At 46.9% G+C, this 19,207-nt stretch overlaps 1 protein-coding gene across 1 annotated transcript in view; it reads right to left on the reverse strand.

Annotated features, from left to right (window-relative positions):
- GNA15 (G protein subunit alpha 15) overlaps positions 1-19,207 on the reverse strand; it is a 177,336-nt gene that overhangs the window by 37,067 nt on the left and 121,062 nt on the right. The window lies entirely within an intron of this gene.

The following is a 19,207-nucleotide window of genomic DNA, read 5'->3' on the forward strand; positions in this document are numbered from 1 at the left end:
GCTGGAGCCCACATGTGATCGAATTGTGCGACGGAGTCCGGTCCACCGGACCAAGTCTGCCGGAAAGTCCGCTCGTGTGTACGCGGCATAATCCTTTTATTCTTGACCCTTTTTTGTGCATGTTAAGCATCCCTTTTTGGGACATTTGAGTCCATTTTGACACCTTTTCTGCATTTCTGAGCCTCTTGCAGACGCAAAAAAATTTACAGAAGAACTTTACCATGGAAAGACCAGTGGGATTTCATGGGAGTTGATTGCAGCCTAAAAAAGCCAAGCATTTGGCCGGAAAACTGACATTTTCTGAAAACAGAATAGAGACTTTGAAAGCCAGAAGAAGCCTTTCAACCCTTTTCCATGTCTTTTTGCATTGTAAGTATTGTTGCATCCTTTTTGGGGAATTTTGAGGCTTTTTTGACACGTCTTACTGCTTCACTGAGTGTTTTGCAGACAAATGAAAATGTAATCTATTTTTAGATCCTGAGCTCAAAAATGATTTTTTTTGCATAAATTTGCATCACTCTAGCGATAGGCACTGGATATTGATTTGCACCCAATAAACATCTGTCCCCTTATCCATCAGACTTGAAACCTTTTAGGATTTTAGTGCGATTTTGCCAAGATTTTTGCCACGTTTTTACAGCGATTTTGATGTGTTTTTGCCGCGATTTTTTACAGGTCAAAAGGTCACCAAGTAAAAAGCAGAAAAACGCTCAAATCTGCCTAAAAAAAAGTTCCAGAACCTGATTTAGCTTCAGGCCCCATTCACACCTGAGCGTTTTGTAGCTTGAAGCCTGAAGCTACAAAATGCTGGAGGGGAAAAAATCAATTATTCTCTATGGAGATGGTTCACATCTCCACTCCAAAACGCCTGAAGCCAGAAGCTCCAAAACGCCTGAAGCTCAAACAAGTTCTGGAACTTTTTTTTTTGGCAGATTTGGGAGTTTTCCTGCTTTTTTCATTGGTGACCTTTTGACCTGTACAAAATTGCAGCAAAAATGCGTCAAAATCGCGGTTAAAAATGCTGCAAAATCGGGGTAAAATCTTGTGACTTTCTGCCTGAAAATGCTACGCTCAGGTGTGAATGGGGCCTAAGAGGCCGGGTGCAGTGCCGGCATATGCAGATCTCCTTTGAGCTGTGACAGGTTTCTATGCAGAGCTGCACCAGATTTTGCATGCTCCTGCTTTAGTAAATGTCCCCCATGTATGGCAGAATTAAAGGTCTTTGAAGGAAAAAAGTGTTTAAATTTGTTTGGAAGCTATGCTATAATTCATCACTTGTCATGTTTTATATTGAAAGTCTGGTAAACCTAAAGCAAACAAAAAGTTGCTTTACTTAGAAAAGCTGGTAATTACACGTGCAATTATCCATGTAAAACTAGTGAGATGTTTGACATATATTTAATTTTGCTCTAAAATGATAGTTTTATAAAATAGAAATAATATTTTCTGTGTGATTAATATAGAGGAAATCAGCTATTAGCACCCACTATTCTTCAATACTCCCTTCAGCTACCAGTACGCTGGGTGCTGGCCATAGGAGCCCATCCTCACTCCCTGTAAACACTGTGCAGGAAACAGAAAGGCTGTACACCAATGATGTCACCTCCTTCTTTCAAGCTTTATTTTAACGAAGAACTCATGCTGCTAGTCCCTGCCTGGAAAAGGCCAACTCTCATGCAATTCACCCTCACAAGCTTTGTCTTGCAATATCTAGGGTAAAAAACATTAACAGAGAGTGGTTTTCTGGCAGCACAGTTGACAAGAGCCTTAAAAAATGCTATTTAACACTTGCTGCCCAGGGCTGCAGCCAAGATCCTGGTACTGTTTTTTTAGTGCTGGTGTTTGGCTATCCCTTTAAAAGTGATCACTTTTACAGCACTGTGGAGCCCTCCCCAGCTTCTACTATTTTTCCCAGGCTCTCCCATTCCCCATTCCACCTAGAAGCTTGGGACCATGGTAAGCCATCAGGTCGGCTGCCCACAGAGAAGATAGAGGAACATATGTTCCCCCATCTTCTGGCAGCTGGCAGCTGTGAAAATTTTGTCACTTCTGGTTTCTGCTGGGGAAGCAGCTGATCAAACTAATGGACCCCTGATGTCTCCAAAAAAAGGACCTATCACAGCCCAAAGCTTTCACAAAGTGCTTATTGTAATAGCAATAAAGTTACATTTAAAAAAGTGTAAATAAATGTAAACACTTCAATACAGGCACTTCCCCCCCTTTCTACCCAGGACAATTTTCAGCTTTCAGTGCTGTCACACTTTGATTGACAAATGCACAGTCATGCAACATTATATCCAAACTAAATTTTTAGCATTCTTTTGGTGGTATTTGATTACCACTGGGGTTTTTATTTTTTGCTAAGCAAACTAAAAAAGACCAAAATTTAAAAAAAAAAAAAAAAAAGTTTTTATTTGTTTCTGTTATAAAATTTAGTTTTCTCCTTCACTGACAGCACTGATGAGGCTGCACTGATGGGCACTGATGAAGCGGCACTGATGAGTTGGCACTGATGGGCCCTCAAGAGGAGGCACTAATATGTAGAATTGATGGGTACTGATAGGTGGCACTGATATGCAGCACTAATGGGCACCGATAGGTGGCACTGATATGCAGTACTGATGGACACCGATAGGCGGCACTGATGGGCACTGATAGGTGGCACTGATGGGCACTGACAGGCAGCATTGATTGGCCCTCCCTTTCAACGCGAACTGAGGAAAGTCATTTACCGGCACTTCCTGGTTACACGCTGTGATCAGCTGATCACGTGGTAACGAGCCTTTCATCATAGACTCTTTACCATGATCGGAGTTGCGGTGTGTCAGAGTGACCCACCATACCACTGATCGCTGCGCTGTGCACCCCACGGGCGCGTGATCGCGGCCTATCCTGCTGGACATCATAACACAACCACCGCCTGGTCATCATTCTGCTATAGGCCGGACAGGAAGTGGTTAAATAAAATAAATAAAATTAATTAAAAAAAGTGTAACGCACCCCCATCCACCCATGCTCACGCACAAATGCAAATGTGCATGTGAGTCAGGCATGCATATGTAAACAGTGATTGCACTACACATTTATGCCCCGTACACACGGTCGGACTTTGTTCGGACATTCCGACAACCAAATCCTAGGATTTTCTCCGACGGATGTTGGCTCAAACTTGTCTTGCATACACACGGTCGCACAAAGTTGTCGGAATTTCCGATCGCCAACAACGCGGTGACGTACACCACGTATGACGAGACTAGAAAAGGCCGGTTCAGAACCAAGCACGGCACCCTTTGGGCTCCTTTTGCTAATCTCGTGTTAGTAAAAGTTTGGTGAGAGACGATTCGCGCTTTTTCAGACTCGTGGCTTTCAGATCGTTTTCTGCCGTTCAGTTTGTGCTTGTGGGTTTGTATCTGCTCTTCAGTGCTCTTCAGTGCGTGCAGTCAGTTCGTATCGGAGTTTTCTGTGCGATCTTGCCCGCTCGTTGCTGTTTTTCAGGTCGCTCTTCACAGGCCTTGCTGTTCTTCAGTGCGTTCTGTTACTTCGTTCTGAGCAGCCGACCGTTTTCTAGTCATGTTTCGTATGTGTACTCCTCGTACAGTTCGTGCTGTGCGGGGGCTTGGTGTTGGGGTCCTGACCTTGACACAAGTCCAGTCCATGAACAGGGTGGGGAGGAGTTCATGGACCAAGAATTGGTTGCTTCAGCGTGACCAGTTCTGTCACATGCCTTTGCTCCGTGAGATCCGTGAGAATAATCCTGATGATTTCAGGAACTTTCTCCGGATGACGGACCCCGTATTTCACCGTTTGTTGGCTTCGCTGACCTCCTATATCAGCAGGCAGGATACCTGCATGAGGCAAGCCATCACTCCGGAGCAGAGGTTGGTCGCTACCCTTTGGCCACAGGGAGAAGTCTGCAGGACCTCAAGTTCTCGACAGGCATCTCCCCCCAGGCTCTTCTTTGTGGACATTTACTGCTTGAGTTTGTTTGAGCTGACCCTGACAGAAATGTGTGGAGTGCAGAAAATGTTGTGATTGTGTAACCTTATACAAAGCACTGTTGGCTGTTATTTACTAAATGCAAAGACACTTTTCACTACAAGTGCACTTGCAGCTGCACTGAAACTGCACTTGTAGTGCAAAGTGGATTTGCCCTTAGGAAATAACCCCCATTTTCTCATAAAACAACAATTACATCACCCCAAAAGTGTTGTAGTGTTGAGACAATAATCCACACATTCTTGATGAACAATCTTTTTAATACCTGCACAATCACATGTGCATTTACCAAAGGTTTTGCTGACAAACCAACATGTTTGTTGTATAACAATTTTTGTGGTGTCATTATCCAAAATCAAAATGTGCATTTTATAGAAAACAGGCCTGTGTAAAACCCACAAGAAAGACACAAATCTTGATCTTACAAAGTTCACATTTGGTAGAACTGGAAGGCAATATCAGACATGAGTATTTAGGAACTGTGTTTGATATAGCGTTCAGATGGGGGGAAATCACCCCTGGAAAAGCCAAATTTGGAAGATGCACACAAATTTCACAATGTCAACATGTGCTACCTGCCATCACGGGGGATGAAGGGACGTGTTTTGGGGGAGAAAGCCCTTCCTCACCGCTACTTTATTATTGAGGAAGGGGTTGCACCCCCAAAACGCGTCCATTGATCTCCTGTGATGGCAGATAGCACATGTTGACACACTGTGTGCATCCTTCAAATTTGGCTTTGGGAAAAATCACAAAAACATTTCACACATTGTAGCAGACAAAAGAAGAAAGTGATTTTGAGGGGCTTTAAACTCGCCCCAAAACATCAATGATGTTTTTATATTTTGGAATAACATCATTGATGTTTTGCTTGATGTTTTCCAATTGTAAATTACACCCCATGATCTCCCCGATCAGGATCTGGGCACTTTCGGATGTGAAAGGATCTTCATCCACAACCTCACGATCACCTAAAAAGAGAGGAAACCCAAAAGAAATTAGGTCTAAAAAAAATGCCGCCATCCATCTCTTATCTGAGCCTGTGGTTGCAGACACTCACCTGTTGTGGTGACTAGTTCCACCACGTCTTCTTCCTCCTGCTCATCTTGTGTTGGTGGGATTTCCCCTTCTTCCAGAGGGGGGGGGGGGGGGGGGGCTCTGGTCTCCTCGGATGAGGGGTGTCCTCCGAGTCTTTTCTCCCCTATGTAAAACAAAAATGGTATAATTATCACACAGATATTTGATGGCAGAACTATAAAGATGAAACATTGCTTGGAAGTGGGGTACAATTATCTATTTTAGCCGAGTTCCAAGATGTAGCTTTTTTAGTGTCCTTTGTCAAGCTTCAATACTTTACCTGTTTGGTACAAGCTTCACAGATGTATCCCCCCTATAGTATACACTGGAGCACCTGTGTGCCCCCCCTAATAAAAATGGTGTTCTTTTGTCCCACACTAGTGCTCCAGTGTCCAGATGTGAAAACAGCTGCTCAGTGTCCTCTCCTTACACACAATCTAGTTTGCATTTCATTCTAGTAACAAAGCCATCTACACAACCCAATTCTTTGAAGACAAGTATAGGGCCTCAAAATGGTGGCCAAATGCATATGGCCTAAACAATGGTATTTTATAGTCCGAAAAAAAAATGTGTGATCCGAACGAATAATGTGCCCATGAACATGAAAGTTGCCATTTTAAACTGTACAACAGTTCCTAAAAGCACATGGAGCAGCACGAACGTAATAAACACAAGATCAATAGGAACACAGCACAACTACTTACTTTTTTGCAGCACTCTCTGTGCTGCTCATGTTCTCGTAATTTCAGGTCCGACCACCGCTTCCTGAGCTGATCTTTCGATCGTCGTACCCCGAATTTCCGGTGCAGACTCCTGACCACTTTCGCCATGATCTTGGCATTTCGGACATTGTGGTTGGGGTAAGGCCCATACTTTCCATCATAGTCGGCCTTCTTCAGGATGTCCACCATTTCCAACATCTCCCCAAAGGACATATTTGAGTCCTTTAATCTCCTTCTGGATTGGGATGTTTCAGGCTCCGGCCTTCTCTCCTCCTCCTCCTCCTCGTTGCTGTAATTAGCACGATCCTGCTGTCTATCCGCCATGTGCTCTTCCTCCACTGCGCCGAACGAAAAGGGGCAGGGAATAGAATAGAAAGAACGTCAGGGGCGGGCGGAGTTATACGCATGCGCAGTGTGTATAAATCGTAACGCGCGCGTCTTACGTACGATCTGTGAGCGGAGGAAGGAGCATCGGAGACGCCGATCGTGCTAACGAAGGTAGGATTTAAACTTGGGCCTATACTGCTTCGAAATTGAAGCCTATATTGTAACAAGATTAGGGGAGTTTGGCCTGACATTAGGGTTTGTCTTGTGTTGTGTCTTGCAGAGAAAATGGATGGGTTCAACGACCACAATTTCCTGCCCCTGTTTATTGACAAGTACAGGGAGCTGCCCTGTCTGTGGCAAGTGAGACACCCCCACTATAATCACAAACAGAAGAGGCAGGCAGCGCTGGAGAAACTGCTGGAGTTGGTGAAGCCAGTGGTCCCCACAGCAACCATCCCCTATTTAAAAGCTAAAATTGGTGGCCTGAGGAGCACTTATCTAAGGGAGCGCAAGAAGGTCACAGATTCCCAGAGGTCCGGAGCTGCAGCAGATGACGTTTATGTCCCCAGGTTGTGGTACTATGAGAGACTGCGATTTCTGTCAGACCACACTGAAGTCAGGGAATCCCTCTCCACTCTTCCTTCCACTCTTCCTTCCATACCAGCTGAGGCTTCTGATGTCCAACCTGGGCCTTCCAGCCAGGAAGAAGTGGAGGAGCCCAGCTGGAGTCAGGTATAGCATTGTTCTACTGATTTCTGGGCAATAAATAAATGATGTTTACTAGATGTTATTATTGATCACTAATTGCTGATTGAAAGTGTTTTACATATCAATAGACAGTAGTGGGCACCCAAAATTGGGACAAGAATGCAAAATGCTGGGCTCAGAAGGATAGTCTGTTATATTTGTTAACATTGAATTTGCAGCAGTCAGGAGGTGAAAATTGTGTGTGATTGATGAAAACAATACTAAAACTATGTCCCTTTTTCATACACAGGAAGACCTCAGCCAGGAGGAGGCTGTGGAATGTGGCAGCCAGGAGGAGGCGGGGATTAGTGTCAGTCAGGAGGAGGCGGGGATTAGTTGCAGCCAGGAGGAGGCGGGGCTAAGTGTCAGCCAAAAGAAGCCTGGGACAAGTCGCAGCCTGACTGAGTCTCAGGTTCCTCCCCTCCGCCTTCCATACAAAAGGGCCAGGAAGGCCACTCCCAGTCCTGTGCAGGATTCAGCATACAGGCTGATCCAGGAGGCTTCGGCGTCCCTCAGAGCCTTCCCCAGTCCTGAAGAGGCCTTTGCCTGCATGGCTGCCACCAAATTGCAGGGCATGCAGGAGGGCCAACGCAAGATCTCTGAGGACCTGATTTATAAACTCCTACGTAAGGGGGAGAGTGGGGAACTGACACACAAGACGAATGTCATTGAGATCGACGATCCTCCTCCTCCTCCTGCTGCCACAACTCCACCACCACAGCCAAAGGCTGGAAGGAAGCGTGGAGGGAAGACCAAAGAGTGATTGCCCTGGGTTCAGTCTGGTCTGACAGAAGATGCAGTCTCTCGTATGACCACAGCCTGGGGACACAGATGTCATCTGCTGCTTTCAGGATCTCTGGGACTTCTGGACCAGACTGCCCTCCCTTAGATATGGACTCCTCAGGCCACCAATTTTACTTTTAAATAATTGATGTCTGCCCTGGGGGTCCAAGGGTTCACCCACTTCTGCAGTTTCTCCAGCGTTGCCTCCCTCTTTGTTTATAGTTGTGACCCCTTAATAAAATATTTTTAGGTAAATTCTACTCTCCTGTGTGTGTTTTCATCCAAAAAGGACAGTTTGTTGGTGACGATTCAGGTACATTTCTAAAGTACAATGTGAAATTAACAAGGGACAACAACACCAAACAATCTCCTACAGATTAAATAGAACAACATATCAATGGTGTTGTGGGAACTTGTCACAAAAAACACACAAACATTTTCTGGAGTACAAATCAAAATCACCAAAAAAAAAAAGAGAAACACAAAAAAAGATTCTACATTAAAGTAAAAAAAAAAAAAAAAAATATGTTGTCAGATGTGAGAAATCAAAATATATTGAGGGAATCCCGATAAATAGTAACGAAAGAAGTTTGTGAGAAGTGTGTGTGAATATGAGCATCAAAACGACTTAATTCTTGTCACATTATAAAGAAGAAGAGAGTGTGCTGTATTAAACCATTTTGAACATTGCAGCGTGACGAAAGTGCTGTATCGATTACGAACGCTAAGTTTACCAGAACGAGCTGTCCCGTGTCGGAATTTCTTCTGAGCATGCGTGGCACTTTGTGCGTCGGAACAGGCCACACACAGTCGGAATTGACGCGATCGGATTTTGTTGTCGGAAAATTTTATCTCCTGCTCTCCAACTTTGTATGTCGGAAAATCCAATGGAAAATGTCCGATGGAGCCCACACACGGTCGGAATTTCCGACAACACGCTCCGATCGGACAATGTCCATCGGAAAATCCGACCGTGTGTACGGGGCATTAAGGTATTGTTGTGAATGTCGGAGAGAGAACAATAATTTTAGCACCATAGCTCATATTTTACTCTAAACTGATAACCTGTAAAGGATTTTAAAGCATCACCTATGGACAATATTAGGTACCGTAGTTTGTTGCCATTTCACAGGCATGTGCAATTTTAAATCCTGACATGTTTGGCTTCTATTTACTCAGCACAACATCATATTTTACCAAAAAATTGGGTATTGTGTTTGCATGCACTAAAATTTATTTAAGTGTATTTTTACCTGAAAATTTGCATTTGATAAAGGGCTGCACAAATATCTTGTGACATAACAAATTGCAACAGCCACCATTTTATTCTCCAGTACTTCTGCTTTCAGAAAATATAATGTTTGGAGGGTTCTAAGTAAAAAAACAAAATGCAGATTTTAACATGTATGTTGACCTCATATTATATGGTTTGGGTAAATCTTTTTTTTGTAGCAATCCCTGGATAGCAGCAGGACAAATTGGAGGGATTATCGCTTTAGGACATTAGAGAGCCTAATTCTGGCACTACAAATACCTTTGGGGAAATTGTATTTTTATATTTTCTTGCTAAAATTATGAATTCTTAGTTATTAAGTCTTTAGTTTAATAACTTGTTACTTGACTCTTTTTTTTTTTCACAAATCTATCTGTTTTTCCATTCCTGAAAAACTAACGGCTCTCAACCACATACTTTAAATATTTGCCACTTAAATGAATAAGTGTTTGCAAACACTCAAGCGGAAACAAAATGTACGTGCAGATCATCAGACATCTCAAATATCTTTAGCAACTGTGTTATCATTTAGAACACAGAATTTGTTTTCATAAAGTCTAAAAGCTTACATACTGAGATCATGCTACCTGGTTCACGTTGGGGATTTTTCACAAGATTTTCCATACATCTGTAATGTTAGGTAAATAGGGTGCAGATCCATTTCTTAAATGGTAACTAGGGATGAGCCGAACAACCCCCCCCACCCACCCTGGTTTGCACCAGAACTTGTGAGCAGGCAAAAAATTTGTGCGAACACCGTTAAAGTTTATGGGATACGAACATGAAAAATCAAAAGTGCTCATTCTAAAGGCTTATATGCAAGTTATTGCCATAAAAAGTGTTTGGGGACCTGGGTCTTGGCTGTATCAATGCAAAAAAAAGTTTTAAAAAACGGCCGTTTTTTCAGGAGCAGTGATTTTAATAATGCTTAAAGTGAAACAATAAAAATGAAATATTTCTTTAAATTTCGTGCCTTGGGGGTTTCTTTAGTCTTCCTGTAAAGTAGCCCATTTTTCCCGTGTTTAGAACAGTACCACAGCAAAATTACATTTCTAAAGGAAAAAATGTCATTTAAAACTGCTAGTGGCTGTAATGTATTGTCAGATCCCGGCAATACAGTGGTACCTTGGATTAAGAGCATAATTTGTTCCAGAAGAATGCTTGTAATCCAAAGCACTTGTATATCAAAGCGAGTTTCCTCATAGAAGCCAATGGAAACTCAGATAATTCGTTCCACAGTGACTTCTATTGTAGGCAGTACCGCATGTGGCCAGAGGTGGGGGGGCACCGGAGACACTCGGAAAAACTCGGAAACTGCTCGGAGCCGCTCGGATGCACTCAGAAACACTTGGAGAGGCTCGGAAACAAGTGTTTCTGAGTGGCTCCGAGGGCATCCGAGCAGCTCAAAATGTTACACTCTGGCCAAATGCATTACTCTGCACCGCAGAGGCTTTCAACCTGCTAATTTTTCAAGACAATGCACGCAAACCAAGTCAGGATTTAAAAAAACAATAGCTTGTATTGCGAAACGCTCGTTAACCGCGTTACTCGCAATCCGAGGCATTACTGTATAGATAAAAATCATTGAAAAAAATCGTTGTAAGTTCCCCCAGTCCATTACCAGGCCCTTTGGGTCTGGTATGAATATTAAGGGGAACCCCGCACCAAAATTTAAAAAAAATGGCGTGGGGGTCCCCCCAAAATCCATACCAGGCCCTTTAGGTCTGGTATGGATTTTAAGGGGACACCCATGCCAAAATAAAAAAAAATGGCGTGGGGTCCCCCCAAAATCCACACCAGACCCTTATCCGATCATGCAACCTGGCAGGCTGCAGGAAAAGGGGGGGGACGAGCGCCCCTTCCTCCTGAACCGTACCAAGCCACATGCCCTCAACATGGGGAGGGTGCTTTGGGGTCCCCCCAAAGCACCTTGTCCCTATGTTGATGGGGACAAGGGCCTCTGCCCCACAACCCTTGCCCGGTGGTTGTGGGGGACTGCGGGCAGGGGGCTTATCGAAATCTGGAAGCCCCCTTTAACAAGGGACCCCCAGATCCCGCCCCCCCTATGTAAATGGGTATCAGGTACATTGTACCCCTACACATTCACCAAAAAAAGTGCCAAGAAAGTAAAAATGACAGGAGACAGTTTGGGACAAGTCCTTTATTAAAAAAAAATTAAATAAATGTCCAGCGATGTCCATTCATCTTCGATCACAGCGCCAACGACCCGAGAAAAAAAACAGAAAAACTCTGGCCCCCGCTCTCAGCTATATAGGAGCTGTCAGCACAAAAAGGCTGCAGTCGCGGGACACCTCCCATTGAGGCGGAGTTTTTCCTTCTTTTTCTCGGGTCATCGGCGCTGTGATTGAAGATGAATGGACATTTTGCGAGACATTTTTATTTTTTTTATTTTTTAATAAAGGACTTTTCCCAAACTGTCTACTGTCATTTTCACTTTTTGGTGAATGGGTAGGGGTACAATGTACACAATAATTCACATAGGGCGGGCGGGATCTGGGGGTCCCCTTGTTAAAGGGGGCTTCCAGATTCCAATAAGCGCCCCGCCCGCCCGCAGACACCCACAACCACCAGGCAAGGGTTGTGGAGAAGTAGCCCTTGTCCCCAAAGGACCCTCCCCATGTTGAGGCCTGCCAGGTTGTGTGCTCGGATAAGGGCCTGGTATGGATTTTGGGGGGGCCCCAATGCCATCTTCTTTTTAATTTTGGTGCGGGTTCTCCATAAAAAACAATATCAGACCTGAAGGTCCTGGTATAGATTTGGGGGGGCCCCCACGCCATTTTTTTTATTTCGGCGCGGGGTTCCCCTCAATATCCATACCAGACCAGAAGGGCCTGGTATGGATTTTAGGGGGGGACATCCCACACCATTTTTTTTACATTTTGGCATAGGGTTCCCCTTAATATCCATGCCAGACCCAAAGGGCGTGGAAATGGACTGGGGGGGACTCATGCCGTTTTTTTCAATGATTTTTATGTATATTGCCTGGATCCGGCAATACATTACAGCCGTGAGCAGTTTTAAATGACATTTTTTCCTTCACAAGCAGGGCCGTCTTTAAGGCAGGGCAAAAAGGGCAGCTGCCCTGGACCCTGTAATTGTTGTGGGGCCCAAAGCAGCTACCTAATACTTGCCAACTATCCTGGTTTAAATTCCCTTGTCCCGTGCTGTGTCCTGATATCTCAGTGTGAAGTGCTGCTACTAATGCTGCCCAGCTCTGCCCTATTTTTGTGTATAGATGACTCACCTGCAGACCCTGTGTTTACATGTAAGTAACCGGCATTGATATGTAAATAGTGGCTGCATTCATTTGTAAATAATCTCGGATCGGAGGCATTCATATGTAAATAGAGACGACATTCATATGTATATCATGCCCCCCTGAGGACATATAAACCATTACCTATACTGAATGCTGCCAACTGGGGAGATGAAGAGGCATGCTTGAAAGTCCTGCCTGCAACGGTGGTCATTCAGCCTAACATCAACCTGTTCTGCAAAGGCAAGCAAATTGGAGGGGGGGGGGGGTAGTCTGGGGTGTGCAGAGGTAGGCAGAGAATGAATTGCAGTTTGGGTGCACAGGTGAGCAAGTAAGGGATGTATAGAGGTAAGGAAGGTGGGTGCAAAGATGAGCAGAGGAGGCAGGTAGCGTTTAAGGGTGAAGGGTTGGAGTGCAGAGGTTAACAGGGGTTATAGGATGCAAAGGTGCACTGACAGGCTGGATAAAGATGTAGGTCGCACGTAGGGCAGCACAATTATTTCAATGGGTTGCTCTATGCACTAGAAATGCGGAAGAAAGTTCCTAACCCTTTTTTCAAAATCACACGTCACATGTCAGCACATGCGTGAGGGTGTCATTAACAATTAATGGCACTGCTGTGTACCTGATAAAGGCCAGCACGTTTCTGTGGTGTCAGGAAAGCGATTTTGCATGCATTCCCGACAAACACAAATGTGAACGCAGGCTAAATGTCTCTGTTACATTGGTCAGTGTAAATCTTGTCATTACATTGGTGCTTGGTGTAGAATCCTTTCATTCACACTAGTGGCCAGTGTGAAGGTCCCCCTTACATTAGTGGTCAGTGTAAATCCCTCCTTACATTGGTGGTTACTGTGAATGCTCCTATTACATTAGTGGTCAGTGTAAATCCCCTTTACATTGGTGGTCATTGTAAATCTTCTCATTACATTGGGGCTTGGTGTACAACTCTTTTATTCACACTAGTGGCCAGTGTGAAGGTCCCCCTCCTTACATTGGTGGTTACTGTGAATGCTCCTATTACATTAGTGGTCAGTGTAAATCCCCTTTACATTGGTGGTCATTGTAAATCTTCTCATTACATTGGGGCTTGGTGTACAATCCTTTTATTCACACTAGTGGCCAGTGTGAAGGTCCCCCTCCTTACATTGGTGGTTACTGTGAATGCTCCTATTACATTAGTGGTCAGTGTAAATCCCCTTTACATTGGTGGTCATTGTAAATCTTCTCATTACATTGGGGCTTGGTGTACAATCCTTTTATTCACACTAGTGGCCAGTGTGAAGGTCCCCCTCCTTACATTGGTGGTTACTGTGAATGCTTTTATTACATTGGTGGCCAGTGTTGAAACTCCTCTTTATATTGGTGGTCGGTAAAAAAAATCAGCATTGCCATTGATCACACCCTCCCCCCAGCACTGCCACTGATCCCAGGAGTTCAAGGATCCCTAGGAGTTTTCTGTCTATTGATGGGTCCCCTCACCACCACAGTCCATGGTGTACAGGAAGGTGGAAAGCGAAATTGCATGGGGGGGGGGGGGATGTTTGTCCAGGGTCCAATCAATATTAAAGATGGCCCTGTTCACAAGTGTCATTTTGCTGCTTCATTCATAACACTATGTACGGCCACTATGTAAGCAGCCTTATATAGTGTGGGGCGTGGACTTAGCCCCCTGAGCCATGATTGGCCAAAGGTACCCTGCCTTTGGCCAATAATGGTTCTCACAGTAGAGCGCGCTGTGATTGGCCAAAGCATGCAGGTCAGGTGCATGCTTTGGCCAATCAGCAGCCGTCAATGCACTGTGATCTCGCAATGCATTGACGGTCTCACAGTTCATTATGGGGCATTCCGCGGGCGCACAAATTTCCAGTGAACGCCCCATAATGTTCTAAATTCAGCGAACGGGTGAACACCCAATGTTCGAGTCAAACTTTTGTTCCACTCAAACATCGGGCTCATCCCTAATGGTAACTAGAGCTTACTGTACCCCACCAATAAGCCTGCGCAAAACACACACACACTGCTTTATACACTATATTACCAAAGTATTGGGCTATCTGCCTTTACACGCAATGGCATGAACTTTAATGGCATCCCATTCTTAGTCCTTATGGTTCAATACGGAGGTGGCCCACTCTTTGCAGCTATAACAGCTTCAACTCTTATAGGAAGGCTGTCCACAAAGTTTAGGAGTGTGTCTATGGGAATGTTTGACCATTCTTCCAGAAGCACATGTGTGAGGTCGGTCAATGATGTTTAATCAGAAGGCCTGGCTTGCAGTCTCCATTCTAAGTCATCCCAAAGGTGTTCAATCGGGTAGAGGTCAGGACTCTGTGCAGGTCAGGCAAGTTTCTCCACCCCAAACTCGCTCATCCATGTCTTTATGGACTTTGCTTTGTGCACTGGTGTGATGTCATGTTGGAACAGGAAGAGGTCATCCCCAAACTGTTCCCACAAAGTTGGGAGCATGAAATTATCCAAAATGTCTGCTGATGTCTTAAGAGTTCCCTTCACTGGAACTAAGGGGCCACGTCCAACACCTGAAAAACAACCCCACACCATAATCTCCCTTCCACCAAATGAATTAGACCAGTGCACAAAGCAAGGTCCATAAAGACACGAATGAGTGAGTTTGAGGGGGAGGAACTTGACCAGCCTGACCTTAACCCAATGGAACACCTTTGGGATGAATTAGAGCGGAGACTGCCAGCCAGGCTATCTCGTCCACATCATTGCCTGACCTCACAAATGCTCTTCTGGAAGAATGGTCAAACCTTACCATAGGCACACTCCTAAATATTGTGGACAGCCTTCCCAAAAGAGTTGAAGCTGTTATAGCTGCAAAGGGTGGGCCAACTCAATATTGAACCCTATGGACCAAGACTGGGATGCCATCAAAGTTCATGTGCGTTTAAATACAGGTGTCCCAATACCTTTGGTAATATAGTGTATATGTGATAACTAATGCTCATGGCTCTCTCTCACATCTACTGTGAGAGTCTACTGCTGAAAAGGCTCAGTGTGGACCAAACCCCCAAAAAAGGTACAAGGGCTGCCTGGTTTTGTTGAGGAACCTTTTAGGGACCACCCTATTAGTCAGGAATCTAAGTTTAGTTAGTGACTTGGACCCAGGGCCGGACTGGCCCACCGGGATACCGGGAAATCCCCCGGTGGGCCGGCTGTCTGGCTGCCCCTGGTGCCGCTGTGAGGGCAGCGGCGCCTGAAAGAAACATGGCCGCGGGGCCGCCAGGCTTACATGCAACTGCGCATGCGCCAGCGCTACTCTCGGAAGTGTGTACGGGCTTTCCCGAGCTAGCCGTGCTCGGGAAAGTCCGTACACACTCGGCAATTCTCGGAAATGCGGGCGCATGCGCAGTGACGATGGCGCCGATCGGTGCCATTTTTAAAAGTACCGCAGTGAGTACTCATCTGGTGGCCTCTTCCTCCTGCCCCCCCTGCAGCCTCTGACCTCCTACCCCCCCTGCAGCCTCTGACCTCCTACCCCCCCTGCAGCCTCTGACCTCCTGCCCCCACTGCAGCCTCTGACCTCCTGCCCCCCCTGCAGCCTCTGACCTCCTGCCCCCCCCTGCAGCCTCTGACCTCCTGCCCCCCCTGCAGCCTCTGACCTCCTGCCCCCCCTGCAGCCTCTGACCTCCTGCCCCCACTGCAGTCTCTGACCTCCTGCCCCCACTGCAGCCTCTGACCTCCTGCCCCCACTGCAGCCTCTGACCTCCTGCCCCCCCTGCAGCCTCTGACCTCCTGCCCCCACTGCAGTCTCTGACCTCCTGCCCCCACTGCAGCCTCTGACCTCCTGCCCCCCACTGCAGCCTCTGACCTCCTGCCCCCACTGCAGCCTCTGACCTCCTGCCCCCCCCTGCAGCCTCTGACCTCCTGCCCCCACTGCAGTCTCTGACCTCCTGCCCCCACTGCAGCCTCTGACCTCCTGCCCCCACTGCAGCCTCTGACCTCCTGCCCCCCCTGCAGCCTCTGACCTCCTGTCCCCCCCGTGCAGCCTCTGACCTCCTGCCCCCCCCTCCGCAGCCTCTGACCTCCTGCCCCCCCTGCAGCCTCTGACCTCCTGTCCCCCCCCTGCAGCCTCTGACCTCCTGTCCCCCCCTGCAGCCTCTGACCTCCTGCCCCCCCCTGCAGCCTCTGACCTCCTGCCCCCCCCTGCAGCCTCTGACCTCCTGCCCCTCCCTGCAGCCTCTGACCTCCTGTCCCCCCCCCTGCAGCCTCTGACCTCCTGTCCCCCCCCCCTGCAGCCTCTGACCTCCTGTCCCCCCCCTGCAGCCTCTGACCTCCTGTCCCCCCCCTGCAGCCTCTGACCTCCTGCCCCCCCCCTGCAGCCTCTGACCTCCTGTCCCCCCCTGCAGCCTCTGACCTCCTGTCCCCCCCCCCTGCAGCCTCTGACCTCCTGTCCCCCCCCTGCAGCCTCTGACCTCCTGTCCCCCCCCCTGCAGCCTCTGACCTCCTGTCCCCCCCCTGCAGCCTCTGACCTCCTGTCCCCCCCCTGCAGCCTCTGACCTCCTGTCACCCCCCCTCTGCAGCCTCTGACCTCCCCTGTACCATCGGCAGCCTCTGACCTCCCCTGTACCATCGGCAGCCCCTGACCTCCCCTGTACCATCGGCAGCCTCTGACCTCCTGTCCCCCCCCTGCAGCCTCTGACCTCCTGTCCCCCCCCTGCAGCCTCTGACCTCCCCTGTACCATCGGCAGCCTCTGACCTCCCCTGTACCATCGGCAGCCTCTGACCTCCCCTGTACCATCGGCAGCCTCTGACCTCCCCTGTACCATCGGCAGCCTCTGACCTCCCCTGTACCATCGGCAGCCTCTGACCTCCTGTCCCCCCCCCTGCAGCCTCTGACCTCCTGTCCCCCCCCTGCAGCCTCTGACCTCCCCTGTACCATCGGCAGCCTCTGACCATCTATTGTCTCATATCACGTCTGCAGTCTGGAGTGGAGTCAACAGTGGGAGTGCCTCAGGGATGGGGGTCATGGGAGAAGTCAGACATGTATGGACTGTGGAGAGGAAACTATGGGATAAAACCAGAGCCACCGAGCTGGAGCCGACTGACTGAGCCCTGTACGGTGCACCTGAGAGGAGGTCAGTGACAGCGCCGCCAGGTCAGCCTGAGGGGGGGGGGGGTCAATACAATATTGTAAGGGGGCACTGATATAAAGGTTTACCCCTTATATCAGTAAACCCCCTTACTTTAGTATTTTCTTTCTGCGGAAGGTGGTCTCTGGTCACCAGAGTCCTCCCCACATTCCCAGAGTTCCCCTTTACATCATAGTCTTACAGTGCAAGGGGGAACTCTGATGTAAAGAGGAATGCAGAGGACTCTGATATAAGTGGTGTCTCTGGTCACCAGTGCCCCCCTTTTATATCAGAGTTCCCGCTTAGATCATGATCTGCAATGTTCCCCTTTATGTCAGAGTTCCCTTGCACTGTAAAGGGGAATCCTCCTGATATATGGGGGAACTGTGTTGGGTTATATTAATCTGACCTTCATGTAAATGGAGAAATATGGTTTTTGACTTTTGTTTAACTTAACACATTGCTAATAGCAGTTTATAGCTTAAATATTGATATTTGCACTGAAAACTGCCATTTACGGCACCTTTTTTTTTGCAGTGTCAATAAAAAATGTGCCAGTAAATGCCATGATTTTTGCCTTGAAAAAAATTGCTGCTGTTTGTAAATTCCATGTCTCTCTTATCTATATATAATACACTCTTCAAATGTGCTTTAAAATGCATGGTTTTCCCTTTTGTGAACAAGAAAATAACGACGTTATGCGGTTGGGCTGGTATAAAAATACTATGGGGCTGGTATGAAATTATTTCCAGGGCTGGTTTTTATTCCCAGTCCGGCCCTGCTTGGACCAGCAGATGTTTTATTTTATGTTGTCTTGCTAAATAAAAACGCAGGACAATCCTGCTTGTCCTGTCTTATGCATGGTTTACTTCTGCCAATACCGTTGAGTCTGTCCTTTTCTTGCATTGTTGGTCAGTGGAAAGAAGAATCCCCTTTACATCAGTGGTCAGCAGGAAAAAGAATCATACTTCACACTGGCCGTCAACAGAAAACTAATCCCTTTAACATTAGTGATCTTTGAGGACAATATTGTAACAATGGCCTGATTTCTGCCCTTGCTGATTAGCTGTTTGTTGCCCTTCTATTAAAATGATTGTCCATTTGTAGCACCATATTGTAATAATTGACTACTGTCAGGGCTGCTGATAAGGCAGTACAGCCAGCTCTCCTGTACCAGGCCCTGGCCCCGTCAGTTCAAATAGGGGGGCCTGGGCACCTGCAGTAGTGCCTTTCGCCAACCCATGTAGCTCCCCCTGCACCTCTGCCAGCTTCTCCTCCTTTTTCTTCCTCCAGCTGCACTGCAGGGGGATTGGTATATGCGTCCCCACCCCCTTGCTGTCCAGGCCTTCCTATGTGACCCCCTCACCTGCAGCATTGCCAGCTTCCCTCCCCTCCTTTCTCGCCATCAGCTACTGAGGGCACACAGGGGGGTGTTTCAAGATGGGGGGGGTAAATATGTCCTATTCACCAGCCCTTCCTGAATGAACACAGTGAGCGATTGGCACTGTTTACTATGCTTCATTCATTCACTCTCCAGTGCAGCTGAGGCTGCAGAGAACGGGATTGGGAAATCTCTGTCTTCGGCCCCTTTCTCTGTCTCAAATGTGAGACATCAGGGGTCTGTTTAGAACATTTTCACTGTCTGTTTCTATTTTGATGTATGATTATTAATAAAAATAATTTTGTCGTATACAGAACGGTGGCGTTATAAAATAATTTGTTTCAGGTGTCAAGTATGCTAGGTATGCCATTGTGTTCAAGTGCCCTGTCTATTATGTAGGCTGCATTTAGGATTTTGAATCCCCTGCCAATGCACTACAATACAGGTTTTGATGGACCTGTACCAATTTTCCTTCATGCTGAATTACAAAGCACAATTGGTTCACAGGTGCATTTGGGAACCATTCAA

The sequence above is a fragment of the Aquarana catesbeiana genome, linkage group LG01 (assembly GCF_042186555.1).
Source record: "Aquarana catesbeiana isolate 2022-GZ linkage group LG01, ASM4218655v1, whole genome shotgun sequence".
Classification (NCBI taxonomy): Eukaryota; Metazoa; Chordata; class Amphibia; order Anura; family Ranidae; genus Aquarana; species Aquarana catesbeiana.